The 15,750-nt window shown below is 38.5% G+C and overlaps 1 pseudogene; it reads right to left on the reverse strand.

Moving 5' to 3' along the window:
* Positions 1-3,058: 3,058 nt before the first annotated feature.
* On the reverse strand, positions 3,059-6,788 carry LOC125961676 (ferritin light chain-like; annotated as a pseudogene).
* Positions 6,789-15,750: the final 8,962 nt, after the last annotated feature.

Consider the following 15,750-nt stretch of genomic DNA (forward strand, 5'->3'; position numbering starts at 1 on the left):
GAACCAACATTACTCTTACATGCCACGCTACCAGCCGACGAGAGGATCTTAAGGATACCATCATTTGGTATAAAATGGGCAAGCTATTAATATTAGAGGTCAAATCTCATACGCCTCACCACTTAGGGATTCCGCTATTACTATAGCCAAGGTTACAGGTGAAGATTCAGGAAATTATTTCTGTATGAAGCGTTTACTTGGAGGACAAGGGATACTTATAGCTGAACATAAGGTTACTATGCTTAACAGAAAATCAAAAAATCAATTGCCTCCCTTTATGACCGTTAACTTTCCTGGATCCAATTTTGAACATTGCAATGCATCTTGGAATAATAACCAAATATGGTGTACTATAGATTATACCAAGGTGTCAATTCTTATCTCTTCTTTTCCCATCATAGATAGGTTTATCACATTTCAAAAGAACTGGGATATATGGAAACTAGCTCTAACTTATTCCAATACACCTGTTATAACTTGTGTTGCTCCTCCATATACACGTTTGTGTGGTTCTATTAACATTGGTAATTCTTCCAAAGGAGCATATAATATTAGCTGTGTTAATTGTATTTTTAGCAGTTGTATGTTCCCTTCTGCAGGAACGCAATCTGTGCTTATACTAAAGCAACCCATGTATGTTATGGTGCCTGTACATCTGAGAGAACCTTGGTAAGAAGATACTGGAGTACAGGCATGGATGGAACTCTCTAAAGCCTTGCAGAGAAGGAGACGTTTTCTTGGGTGGCTAATAGTAAGCTTACTTGCCTCAGCTGCTGTGTCTGCTACTGTGGCTACTGCCGGTCTTGCTCTTTCACAGAGTATTCATCATGCTCACTTTGCTAATCAGTTATCTCAACATAGCAGTCTTGCTTTATCTTTACAAAGTCACATATATTTACGGATTAATAACAAGTTAGATGAATTTAAAAACGCAATTTTGGGGATTGGAGATCAGATGGCAGCATTAAAATTGAGGATGCGTCTAGCTTGTCATGCAAAGTATACATGGATGTGTGTTACTCCTTAAAAGTACAGTGACTGTATTTGGGAATGGGAAAAAGTAAAAATGCATCTGCTGAGTGTTTGGTCAGATAATAATATTAGTCTTGATCTTAAGAAATTAAATGCTGAAATTCAGGATATACAAAATACACATCTTGATGATGTTTCGCCAGAAGATGTAATTCAAACTTTACTGGATCATTTAAAGTGGTTAAACCCTCAGTCTTGGATTACTGGAAGGTTGTCAGGATTTATTACCCTGGCCATAATTTGCCTATTATTGATAATAATCTTCTCATGTCTGTTTCGTATCCTCATGCAACAGTACACTACTCTCGGCACTAAACTTCATGGAATTATTTTGCAGCAAAAGTTAAAAAATAAAAATGGGGGACCTGTGGGAAGCAGTCAGCCTTGAGAGCAGGTAAGGACATGCTAGGCATGCCGCCGCTGCTCGAAGGGACTGTCCCTACTTGTTCCCCTCCTTGTTCCATTCCATGGGAGATAAATCACCAGGGCCCAGAGATCAGAAAGAATGTAAAATGAGACAAGCAAAGCTGTCTCCCCCCTGCACATGCAGGTTATTTTTGATGCTTCTGGGTTTATGGGTTTCCTCCCAGGGAAGTTAACCTTGAGCCGAGACAGTCTGTAGATAATGTAAACCACCATCTGGCAACCTTCCTTTTTCTAGTCTAGATAATCTGCAACTGTAGCGCAATAAAATTTGCCTTGCAACCATCAGTTGTCTTCGTCCTTCTGACCCCATTCGTCGGTGCCACTTCAGTTCCTTACCCCTTCCCTTCTGACCCTGGGCGGTGAGATCCTCTTTCTCCGGCTGGTCCGCGGCACACATGAATATATGTTTTTGTCTTGCTGTACTGCACCTGTGCTGTCTAGTAACAGATATTTTGTCTGCTAGTAGTGTTCTAGATTATGTCTTTCCAAAGCGCTGAGGCAGTGCACCTATTCTGTAGTTGCAGCTGATGCCTGAATGTAGCCTAGCTGACAAATTATTGATTAATAAGAACTTGAATTTCTCAAAGATTTGTACTGTTAACCAAAATCTGAGCAAGGAGTCTCAAAAGTAATTCTTAGCCAGAATTACATGTTAATGAACCATTTAACTGTGAATCAAGGAACATCAGTGTAAGGATTTCTTTTAATTTATTTTTTACCTGCTTGAAATATCAGTTAAAGTTTGCCAGCTTGGTTGCAGATGAACGGACGTTTGAAGTTCACCAAACTACTTAATGTGGGATAGGATAATAGACTTCCAGCGCCCTCAAGACTGCGACCTTGCAGCCATTTTACATAGCACATCCTCCTCCTATAGGGATGAACCTTTCCCTGGCCCGAAAAGTAGCAGCTCTGTTGAAGCTTTGCTTATTGTAACAGGCTTTTGTTTCCAGGTTACATGTCTGTGGAAGACTTAATTCTGAATAGAGATATAGATATTACTGGAAACTAATTGTTTTTTCTATTATACTCTGATTTATCAAAAAAGTAAAACATTTAAATTGTGCTACAGAAATTCAGAAGTTGTCTTGCAATCTTTAAACAATAAATGAATGAGTTGCCCTTAAAAAAAAAAAAGGATTAAGCAGTTAAGCTGTTGGTCCCACATCAGACAAATTTTCCTATACCTTCTGTCAATATTGTTAACAGAGACTGTTATTTTATTAATCCTTATGATCCCATGATTCTTTCTTTCATGTTTCAGGGCACAGCAGGTGAGAGAGTGGATTTGTTAAGCTGGGTGGGTTTATCCTTCTTTTATGCGTTCATTCAATTTTATGTTCATTTGCTTATTGTACACACATGGCAATAGAAGCTGCTAAAGCAATCATTGCTATTCTGCAAAACAGCAAGGCACAGAAGCAGATGTCTTATTTCTGAGATTTCTCCCCCCAGGATTATTATGATTAAAGATCCTTTCCCCCACTCCCTGGAGAGGACAAGGGGCTGGCTGCTCGCTGGAGGTTTTTTAATGACTTGGGGAAAGGCTCAAATATCCCCCCATTATGGTAATCCACCCCAGGGGCAAACCACACAAGAATATTATGAATTTATTTTATTTTTCTATCCTTGCAAAGGTAATACTCAGCTCATTAGAATATGAAAACTATACTGTCAAATTTCAGAATTACATGGATGAAGAAAATCACCAAAGTGGCATCATATCACGTGTGTTATAGTTGTATTTACTATATTGACTATATTAACTATGCTGTGTTAAGAATATATTGTATAACTATATATTGAAAAGGCAAAATGCTGTAACTTATTTCAGAGAAAATAATTATGTTGGCAAACCCCAAATTGTACATTGTAGACAGGTCCTAGGAAAAGAAGATTTAATTCATAGTGGACAAGAGGTTAGCTTCTGTTTTCAGCCATGTGCTATTTCAAGAATTAAACGTCATGAATAATACAGGATATAAGAGGAATAGTCTAAAGACGGAAAAGCACATTTTGATTAGGAAAGAGAATTTATGGCTTAAGTCTTTTTTTTTTTTAAGGAAAACTGCCTTATTACTATGAGATAAGAAAATTGTTTCCTTCTTTTCTTCCTCGCTTTCTTCTTTTTCTTTTTTTTAACCTTTTTAATTTTGGATATTTGACCTCTAAGCTGAGATGACTGAAAATGCCTCCTCTGGGCATCAACCTTTTTGAAAGACTTTTTCCCCCTCCCTAAGGGCTATTTGTCTCTTGGAGGCATTGCCTACATTACTCACCAAGAGGCAAGCACTTGTCCTTGCACTAAATGCTGACATCTCCTGATAAGAGGGAAGCTGCAAAGTAGAAGAATTGAAGGTCAATATGTTGATATTGGTCTCAAGAGCATTGATGTACATTTGTGTATTGGGGAAGGGGAGAGAAGCTTGAGAGTGGGCCAGTGGGGAGGGGTAAATATTTTGTGATGCTGTCTACCTATGGGCTTATAAAGTTTACAGCTGCATTAGGAGGACAAGCATTACCATTAGCATGAAAAGTAGGGCAGACCTCAGTTGCAAAAGCTTCTAGCCATACACATAGGGCAATACGTAAACGATACACCTTATTGCATTCACCCATTCACCCTCCCCTGTTCATGCTAATTGGAAATTTCAATCCATTTCAGAGAAGTAACACAACTATCGATCATTTTCCCTGGCACGAATCTTCCTAGAGCTCACGCACTAGCCCATGTGTCTTAGATTTAATATCTGCTCACTAGCTGGATTGAAGCCAAGAGGTGGTTCCCAAAGTTGCTGCACATTAGAATCACCTGGGGAACTCTGAGCCCTCCCTGTGCCCAGGCTCCTCCCTAGACCTACTGAATCAAAATCTCTGGGGCTGGGACCCAGACACCAATGTTTTTCTTAAAAGCTCTTTAGGTCATTCAAATGAGCAGCAAAGCTTGAGAAGCAGCCCAATAACGGGAACAACTTATTTCACACAGATAAAGTGGGGCAATTCATATGTTAAAAGAACATGAATATATGTCCATGCCTCTCTCACGCTTTGTCACAGTTTACCCTTCCCCCTCCCCATATCCTCAAGTCCGTTCTCTAGTAAGTCTGTGTCTTTATTCCTGTTTTACCCCTAGGTTCTTCATGACATTTTTTTTCTCAAATTCTATATATATGTGTTAGCATACGGTATTTGTCTCTCTCTTTCTGACTTACTTCTACACTGTTGGTGGGGATGTAAATTGGTGCAACCACTATGGAAAACACTATGGCAGTTCCTCAAAAAGCTAAAAATAGAGCTACCATATGATCCAGCAATCTTACTCCTGGGCATATATGTGGACAAAACTATAATTCGAAAACATACATGCACCCCTATGTTCACAGCAGCACTATTTATAATAGCCAAGACATGAAAACAACCTAAATGTCCACTCACAGATGAATGGATAAAGAAGATGTGATATATATAAAATGGAATACTACTCAGCTATAAAAAAGAATGAAATAATGCCATTTGCAGCAACATGGCTGGACCTAGAGACTATTATACTAAATGGAGAAGGAGAAAGACAAATACCATATGATATCACTTATATGTGGAATCCAGAATATGATACAAATGAACTTATCCATGAAACAAACAGACTCACAGACATAGCACACAAACTTGTTCCCGAGGGGAAGGGGGAGGTGGGGGAGAGATGGATTAGGAGTTTGGGATTAGCAGAGGTAACCTATTATATATATGATGGATAAACAACAAGGTCCTACTGCATAGTACAGGGAACTATAGTCAATGTCCTGTAATTAACCATAATGGAAAAGAATATGAAAAATTATATATACGTATAACTGAATCACTTTGTTGTACAGCATAAACTAACACAACATTGTATATCAACTATACTTCAGTAAAGTAAATTTTTAAAAAAGAAAAAAACATGAATATATATATATACACATATAGATATATATATATATATTTCTTTTTTTCCTCTTTATTCTGTTTGTGTTTCAAATAGGCTTTTTTTTTTCCTTCTGCAAAAAGCGTTATTGTTTCCATTTGGTCCAAGGCTTGGGAGAGGGCTCCAGGGCGGTTACAAAGCTGCCTAGTAGCTGCAGAGCAGGGCTTCAGGCAGAAGCTCTGATGCCAGAGGGGCTCCTCAGAGGCCGCTGGACTTCAGAGACTCCTGTTCGTGCTCGAGGGTGAGCCTTTCAAAGAGATACTCGCCCAGCACAGCCTGCGGACCAGCCAGCCTAAGGAGGTTGGTCAGGTGGTCGCCCATCTTCTTGATGAGTTTCACCTGCTCCTCCAGGAAGCGGCTCTCCAGGAAGTCACAGAGGTGGGAGTCTGCGCGGGCGGAACCCAGGGCGCGCAGATCTGATAGTGCCTGGTGCAGGCTCTTCTCCCTAAGAATGGCGGCTTCCACAGCGTCCTGGGTTTTACCCCACTCATCTTGAGAAGGCTTCCGCGCATCCTGGAAGAGGGCGCGGCCACAGCATTGGTTTTGCATTTTCAAGAGATGCTGGGCGCCCTCACACTTCTCCTCAGCCAGTTGGCGAAAAATGTGGCCCACACTGTCCAGAGTCCCATTGTTGCTGTCAAAATAGAAGCTCAGAGAGAGGTAAGTGTCCCCAGATGCATGTTGAACAGGCGGTGGACGGCGGCCTCCACCTCGATGGAATAATTCTGACGCACCTGGGAACTCGTGGTTGATCAGTGATAAGGAGCTAAGCTCAAAAAACGGTGTTGGCCTGTCCTGGAGGCTGAGGATAGCTGAGTGGCTGATTCCAAAGGTTGCGACAGGAAGAAAGGTTGGAGGGTGGTCGGGGGCTGGAGCAAGGAGCGTCCCTGGGTCTGTTCATTCCAAACACTGTTGAAGCAAAAGACAGAACTGCAGGACTGCCAAGCGCACTGCCTCAAATAGGCTTTGATATAAATGAACAAGAAGTCCAAACAAGGACAAAACTTACCCTTCCCCCCACCAAAATAGCTGGCGATACTAGAATCTAGACCTGGGAAGGGATTCTTCCATTACTTTCTGAACATTCCAGGCCACTAGAGCAGTGGTTCTCAAAGTATGGTCACCTTGTAACCAAGCAGTACCCTATGGGGCCTTCCTAGGACAGACGCATCCCCCATATCCTCTGCTGTAGTTCCTCTCTGAAGTACTCAGATAATAGTATCTCAGGCATATTTCTTGAGTTTTCAGATGCTAAAAACCACCGCCCAGTGGAAGAAATTAACTCCTTGATGATCATGAGCACGTAGCCCCCAGACCTTCTGGCACCTAAGGATGGATAATGTTACCTGCCCTGTGGCCTCCACATCAACCGATCAGAGGATTGTGCACGAGCTGATCACATTCCCTGGGACGTCCCTCCCTCACCTGGCCTTTAAAAATGCTTTCCTGAAATCCTTTGGAGATTTCAGGGTGTTTTGGAACTCGGGCCACCCCCTCTCCTTGCTCGATCCTGCAATAAATCTTTCTCTGCTCCAGACTCCAACCTTTAGGTTTGTTTGGCCTCTCTGTGCTTCAGACACACGAACCTGCATTCGGTAACAACCTGACCAGTTTTACCAGCGTCCCCTGATAATGTGTCAGATATTCAAGTTTTAGGGCCCTGTCCCAGCCCTATGGAATCAGCAACTCTGGTGGGGCTCAGTGATCTCTGTTATAACAGGCCCTCCAGATGATTTTCATTCACCTTAAAGTTTGAAAATATCTGCATTGTCAGCTGGCCAAAGCGTCCACCAGCAGGTGAAGGGGAGTGGTGCCTGGAAAAGATAGGGACCAGCCAAGGCAAGTACAGCAGCATTTGCCGTGGTAGTAATGGAGAATGCCTTTCCTCCACTGGTTGGCACAGACTAAGATCTGGGAGCAGTGGCAGGGTTATTTAGGATGCTTTACATTTCAATGTAGAGGGACCGCTGTCCTGGTTTGCCAGGGACTTCCCCTGTGTGAGCACTTTAAATCTCATCCTGGCAAACCCCTTAGCCCTGGGTTTGAAAAACGTAGGGAATAACATGAAATTTAGGGAAAACATGATCTAGGTTTTGGGCAAGTCACAAGTGCTAATTAAAGCTAAGCAAGTATGGACAACATCTAGCGTTCTTTAGCCCTTTGCGGGGAGGTAAATCTGATTGGGTGAAAGGACTTACTGTTAAGAGATCTTTGTAGAAACATCCCCTTCTGCTTAGTCCGCTGGTTCTCAGTTCTGGCTAGACATTGGCATCGTCTGAGGAGATTTAAAATGATTTTATTGGTCTACGATGACCAACCGTCAGTGTGAGGGTTTTTAAAAAGTGCTTCAGATGATTCTAATGCACAACCAAATTTAGGTGCCACTGCTTAAGCTTTTGAACCACTGCTGCATATTTTCACCTCATCTTCCTATGAGAATATCCAACTGTAGTTGAGGTTTGTTTTTTTTTCTTTTTCTTTTTTTAACTGTCTTACTATAAGATTTACTGTCTTAAATAAGGTTGAATGTACAGAAAATCTTGCTAGTCCATCTGGTATAGCTGGGTACTTAGAATAATATGTTAAGATATATACCATTTAAGTATTGTGACTGGCCTTTTTGAAATTAACATATGCATTGAATTAGTATGTTCTCTTTTGAAGTTGTTATGTTGGGGAGCTATACCTCTAATCTGCCATTGCTAAATATCTGGACACCTCTTATTAGGAATTGCTTTTAGAAATCTTTAGGGATTAAAACCAAGATTGCTGTATTATTTGCACTGGAACCACAAAAACCTCACAGAGTTCCCCCGCTGTACCTTCTACCCCCATCTCTAACCCTTGGCAACTTCTAATCTGTTCTCCATCTCCACGGTTTTGTTATTTTAAGAATAATATGTAAACATAATCATGAATTACTTAATCTTCGGAGATCGGCTTTTCAGAATTTTTCCCTCGGCATCATTCCCTTGAAGTTCATTTCAATTTTTGCATATATTAATAATTTGCTCCTTTTTGTTGCTCGGTAGTATTCTATCATAAGATTTTATCACAATTTGTTTCAACATTCATCCACTGAAAGACATTTGGGTAGTTGCCAGTTTTTGGCTATTATAAATAAAACTGCTATGAACATTTATGTGTAAGTTTCTGTGGGAACTTAATTAAGTTTTTGTTTCTTTTGGATAAATGCTCAAGAGTACAATTACTGCATTGTAGGGTGAATCAACTTTTAGGATTAAAAGAGACTGTCAAGCTGTTGATCAGAGTGGCTAAACCATTTTATTTTCCCACCAGTGATGTGATATAATTTTTCTATGTACTCGCCAGCATTTGATGTTGTCACTATACTTTAATTTTAGTTATTCTCTGACATCTCATTATGGTCTTAGTTTGCATTTCCCTAATGGCTAATGATGCTGAGCATCTTTTCACGTGCTCCTTTGCCATGTGTATATTCTCTTCCATGAAATGTCTGTTCCTGTCTTCTGCCTATTTTCTAGTTGGATTTTTTTAAGTTGTTTGGAGAGTTCTTTGTATATTATAGATGCAAGTCATTTGTCTCATATGGGATTTTCAAATATGTTTTCCTACTGTGTAATTTGAGTTTTCATCCACTTAAAAGGATCTTCTATGAAGCATTTTTAACTCATTTTGATGAGATCCAATTTATCAGCTTTTGCCTTTATTGATCATACTTTTGGTGTCAAGTCTAAGAATTATTCCCCTAGTTCTAGATGCCAAACATTTTCTCCTATTTTTTTTTCTAAAAATGTCCTGCTTTTACATTTAAGATTATGATCCACTTTGATTTAATTTTTGTGTAAGGTGTGGAGGTTAAGGTTCATTTTTTGTTTGTTTGTTTTTGTCGAGGGATGTCCAACTGTTTCAGTACCATTTTTTGAAAAGTCTATTCTTCCTTGATAGCTTTTGCACTGCTGTCAAAAACAAGTTATATGTATTTATGTCAGTCTATTTCTGGGTTCTCTATTCCATTCCATTGATCTATGTATCTACACTCCATCATTACTGCAAAATCTTGAAATTGGTAGATTAATTCCTCCATTTTCTTCTTCCTTTGCAAGTTGTTTTAGCTATTCTTCAGCCTCTTCTTACCATATAAATCTTAGAATAAGCTTGTCTAGATCCACAAAAACCTTGAGGGCATTTTAAGAGTAATTGTGTTAATAAGCCTCTTAACTTGGGGAGAATTGACATCTTTATCATGTTGTGTTTTCTAATCCATGAACAAGGTATGTCTCCCTATTTGTTTGGGACTTAAAAATTTTTCTTCATCAGCATTTTGTAATTTTCAGTCTAGAGGTCCTATAAATGTCTTATTGGGCTTATATTTAAGTATTTATTTAGGTCAGTTGTAAATGGCATCACATATTTTTATTTAAGCTTCTACACATTTGTTATTAATATATAATTTGATAAAATTGTGGTGATCTTGTACTCTAAATCATTTACAAACTAATATTATTTCTCAAGCTTTTTGTGGATTCCTTGGTATTTTCTCCATTTAGATTATCATCTCATCTTCAGATACAGACAGTTTTACTTTTCCTTATTCAGTATAATAGGATATATTACTATTCAACATTCAGTAGGACATGTTCCTTCCTATGCAACGTAGAAGGAATAGTCCTTTTATCTTTTAAATAAACTTTTTAAAAATTTAACTTTTAAATTTATGTATTTATTTATTTTTGCTTTATTTTCTTACTAGAACCTCCAGTGATATATTTAATAAAAGTGGTGAGAGCAGATATCGGTGCCTTGTTTCTGATCTTACAGAGAAAGCATCCAGTCTTTCACAGTTAAATATCATGTCGGTATAGGTTGTTTGTAGATCATCTTTATGAGTTTCAGTATGTTCCTTTTCTATTCCTAGTTTGCTTGGAGTTTTTTTTCTTCTTTTTTTAAAATCATGAATGGGATTGGATTTTGTCAGATGCTTTCTCTGCATTAATGGATAGGATCACATGACTTTTCCCCCTTAATCTATTGGATATGGTGGATTACACTGTTTAATTTTCAAATATTTAACCAACTTTGCATAACTGGAATAAATCCCACTTGGTCATGGTATATTATTCTTTTCATACATTTCTGGATTTAATTTGCTAATATTTGGCTGAGGGTTTTTCAGCCAATTTCATAAAAAATATTGGTCTGTAGGTTTCTTCTTTCTATACTATCCCTGTCTGGTTTTGGTATCAAGGTAATACTGGCTTCATAAAATTAATTAGAAACTGTTCCCTCTACTTGTATTTCTTATCAAATCATGTAAAATTGGTGTTAATTCTTTAAGTCTTGGGTAAAAGTGAAACATCTAAGCCTGAATATTTCTTTTGGGAGTTTTTAAATGAAAAACCAGTGTTTCTAATGGTTACAGGAAAATTGAGATTATCTATTTCATCTTGGCTGAGTTTTGGTAGTTTTGGGTGTAGAAACATTGGCCCATTTCATCTACATTTTTGAATTTATAGTGTAGACTTGTTCATAGTAACTTGTCCCTCATTAACCTGCAGGATATGTCATGGTATCCCTGGTTGCATTTCTGATATCTGTGATTTGTGCCATCTCTCTGTTTATCTTTATCAGTCTTTCTAGATCTTTATTGGTTAGATTGTTTATTTCAAAGAACCAGCCTTTTGTTTCATTGATTTCCCCCCCTATTTTCCTGTTTTCAGTTTCATGGATTTCTGTTTCATCTTTATTATTTCCTTCTTTCTGCTTGTTTAGTGTTTTTTCCTCTTCCTTTTTTACTATTTTAATATAGAAAATTAGATTATTGCTTTGAAATATTTTCTTTCCCAATTTAGTGCTATAAACTTCCCTTTCAGCATTGCTTTCACTTCATTCCGCAAACTTTGATCTGTTATATCTCCATTTTCTTTTATTCTATGCATTTAAAAATTTTTCCTTGATGCTGTCTTTTTTACCCATGAGTTATTTGGAATTGTGATGTTTAGTTTTCATGTGATTGAAGATTTTCCTGTTGTCTTTCTCTTATTGATTTCTAGTCTGATTCCATTATGGCTAGAGAACATACTCTCTATGATTTTAATTCTTTTAAATCTGCTAATGTTTTCTTATCGCCCAGTATATGGTATATGAGTGAATGTTCCATGGACACTTGAATATGTATTCTGCTCTTACTGAGTGTGTTCTTTAAATGTCAGTTATATCCTGTTGATTGATGATGTTTTCAGTTCTTCCATATCCTTGCTGATTTTTCTCTCTGGTAGTTGTATAAATTGCTGTGTTGAAGTCTCAAATAATAATTGTGGATTTAAAACTTTCTCCTTTTACCTTTTTCAGTGTTTGCTTCATGTATTTTGAAGTTCTGTTGTTTGGTGCGCACACATTTAGTATCACTAGGTCATCTAGGTGGATTATTCCTGTTATCTTTATGTAATGACCCTCTTTGCCCCTAATAATTTCCTTTGCTCTGAAGTCTACTTTATCTGATAGTAATATAGCCATTCCTGCTTTTTCTGATTAATGTTCACATGATATATCATTTTCATCCTTTTACTTTGAACTACCTATATCATGATGTTTAAAGTAAGCTTCTTATAGACAGTATATAGTTGGATCATGCTTGCGATTTTTTAATCTACTCTTCCAATCTCTGTCTTTGACTTGGTTATTTAGATCATTTACCGTTAACGTAATTATTGCCATGTCAAAGATTTGGTCTACCATGTTATTTTTTGTTTTGTCTTTTACCTTAGTTTCTCAATCCTGTGTTTCTCTTATTTTGCCTTCTTGTGGGTTACTTAAACATTTTTTAATAAGTCCATTTTAATTTAATTCATTTATAATCATTTGTGTATACTGTTTGTATAGTTTTCTTAGTGGTTGCTTTTGGCATTACAGTATACATATGTAACTTATCATAGCCTACTGGAATCACTGTTTTATTACTTCAAGTGTAGTTTCAAAATTTTACTTCCATTTAGGTCTCTTAATATTCCCCAGTTTTAAAGTATGATTTTCTGTAGTATTTCCTTTCTCTACATTGAGAACCCCATCAGACGGTGTCATCATTTTTGCTTTGACCATCATATAGAATTTAAGAAACTCATGAGGCTAATCATAGTCTCTTATATTTACCCCATTTGTTTTCACCCATTCCATTGTTCCCCTTTTCTTTCTGAAGTTCCCAGTCTTCTGTTATTGTTTATGTTTTCATAACAGTAGGTGATATCTTGGATTTCCAGTGCAACTGGATATGAGTTTCAGGAAACACTGAGCCTGGCTCACTTAATGCTACTGAGTTGGCGGGTTTGTATATGTTGGGCCTGTTGGCACAGCAGATGCTAGCAGATTAGACTAATGTTGATGGGACTAGTGCCACAGGAGGATGGGTTCCCATTCAGGCTATGCTGCTGCTACAGTAGATCAAGTCCCCCTCTACCCCAAGTGTGGGCCAGTGACCTGCTGCTGTCACTGCTTTGTATTAGGCTCCTTTTGCCTCAGGTGTGTGGTGGGATCCCTTGGAAGCTGCTGCTGCTGCTGTCAATCACAAGGTTAAATTCATTTCAGAAATACTTAAGTATAAATATATAGCCTGGCTCTTGTAGGACCTCTGTATTTTTTTTAATTGCTTTCATACAAATTATCCCAAATTTAGTGACTCAAAACAACGTAAATTTATTACCTTACAAGTCTGACTTTGGTCTCAATTGAGTAAAGTAAAAGTGTTTGCAGGATCGACAGATGAATGGATAAAGATGTGGCACATATATACAATGGAATATTACTCAGCCATAAAAAGAAATGAAATTGTGTTATTTGTAGTGAGGTGGATTGACCTAGAGACTGTCATACAGAGTGAAGTAAGTCAGAAAGAGAAAAACAAATACCATATGCTAACACATATATATGGAATTTTAAAAAAAGAAAAAATGGTTATGAAGAACCTAGGGGCAGGGCAGGAATAAAGACGCAGACATAGAGAGTGGACTTGAGGACACAGGGACGGGGAAGGGTAATCTGGGATGAAGTGAGAGAGTGGCATGGACATATATACACTACCAAATGTAAAAGAGCTAGCTAGTGGGAAGCAGCCACAAAGCACAGGGAGATCAGCTCTGTGCTTTGTGTCCACCTAGATGTGTGGGATAGGGAAGGGAGGGTGGTAGGCAGATGCAAGAGGGAGGAGATATGGGGATATATGTATATGTATAGCTGATTCACTTTGTTATGAAGCAGAAACTAACACACCATTGTAAAGCAATTATACTCCAATAAAGATGGTTAAAAAAGAAAAAAAAGTGTTGGCAGAGCTACATTCTTTTCTGGAGGCTCTTAGGGGTGTTTCTGTTCCCTGGACTTTATCCGCTTCCAGCGGTCACTTGTAGTCCTTGACTCAGAGTCCCCTTTCTCCACCTACAAACCCCAAAATGTTGCATCTCTCTGATTCTGCTTCTATTAGGACATCTCTCTCTTTCTCTTTCTACAGTTGGGAATGGTTTTCTGCTTTTAAGGACTCATTCAATTAGATTTGTTCCATGAGGTAATCCAGGATAATCTTTCTATCTCAAGGCCTATAACTTCAGTCATATCTGCAAAGTCCTCTTTACCATGTAAGGTAACATATTATTAGGTTCTAGGGATTAGGGTGAGGGCATTTTTAGGAGCCATTATGCTGCCTACCACACCCTTAACAAGTGACCTTGAGAAAATTACTGAGATTTTTAAAGCCTTACTTTCCTCAAACATAAAATGGAAAGAAAGATAACTAGTTAATATCATGAAAGTGAAACAGTATATATGAAATCAACTAATTCAAAAAATAAGATTTCTTCTTTTTCTTTATGATTTGCATGATTCTCAGAGTTCAGTTACTTGAAGAGTTCCTTTTTCTTAAATAGAACTAAGGAATTTCAGGGTTCAGGTGCTGTAAGATTGTCTGAATTATCTGAGTAACAATTAGCTAAGCACAGGTGTAAAGCATTTGATTTACTCCCTGGTGTCCTTTATCTTCTCATCCCACTAAATCCATATCCCTTGTCTAGCTCCAGCCAGTAGAGTCAGAGCTTGTTTTACTGTTTAACTAAAGTTCAATTTAAATTTGCTCTACATCTCCAGATTCTCAGCCCTGGTTGCATATTATAATCACCTGGGGAGATTTCAAGACCTACTTGATGCCAGAGTTTTACCTATCATGGATATTTGAAGAGGGACCTGGAATGAAATGCTCTAGCTTATGGTTTGGGGAGCCAAATCATAGTCTACACTGAGCCAAATCATTTGCGAGATCACCTCTAAAAAGCAATTTATCTGTGGTGACTGATGCTCTTCCTTTGTCAGTATGCTTGTCCCTCTTTGGGGGAAAAGAAGAAGGGGAAAAAAACCCCAGCGGTTGGGCTCCCTGAATTATAACCTGATGCTGTGGAATTAGTGTTGGCTCAGAGCGCACATCTTCGGATACCCATTCTCTCTCCTGCTTCCTTGCATGAGCTTATATCCTTGGGCAGTTTTTCATCCACCACCCTCTTTTGCTTCTAATCTTAGCATGTAAAGTCTCCCCTTAATGAAAAAGCATTTCATGAGACTTACTGGGAGCATAGGTCTGTTCCAGACCTATCCTATGTTAGCTAAAGCAGATATAAGTGATGTATTTTTGGCATTCATCCTTGTGGGTTGGAGAGAGAAGACAGAATTTTATCCTTTAGGTGTCATCTGACTGGGCAAATGGGCTCATTCCCTCTACTGCCTACCATGTAAAATACTGAAGGCGTTACCTCTAGAAGGTATGTTCTAGGTATCAAAATAGTTCAGATAAGTCATATTTCTCAGTAACAGGTGACAAAACTATGGCTTAGGTGGTGAATTTTCCATGTCAATTTGTCTGGGCCACCATGCCCAGTTATTTGGTCAAATATTATTCTGGATATTTCTGTGATGGTGTTTTTGTGTTTTTTTTAATTTTTATGTTTTATTTATTTATAATTTTTGGCTGCATGTGGTCTTCATTCCTGCACGTGGGCTTTCTCTATTTGCAGCAAGCGAGGGCTACTCTTTGTTGTGGTGTGCGGGCTTCTCATTGCGGTGGCTTCTCTTGTTGCAGAGCATGGGCTCTAGGTGCACGGGCTCAGTAGCTGTGGTGCATGGGCTTAGTTGCTCCACGGCATGTGAGATCTTCCCAGACCAGGGCTCAAACCCGTGTCCCCTGCATTGGCAGGCGGATTCTTAACCACTGTGCCACCAGGGTAGTCCCTGTGATGGTGTTTTTGGATGAAATTCATAATTAAATTTGTGGTGGACTTTGAGTAAAGCAGATTATCCTCCATAATATGCATGGG

This window comes from Orcinus orca, chromosome 17 (genome assembly GCF_937001465.1).
Source record: "Orcinus orca chromosome 17, mOrcOrc1.1, whole genome shotgun sequence".
Classification (NCBI taxonomy): domain Eukaryota; kingdom Metazoa; phylum Chordata; class Mammalia; order Artiodactyla; family Delphinidae; genus Orcinus; species Orcinus orca.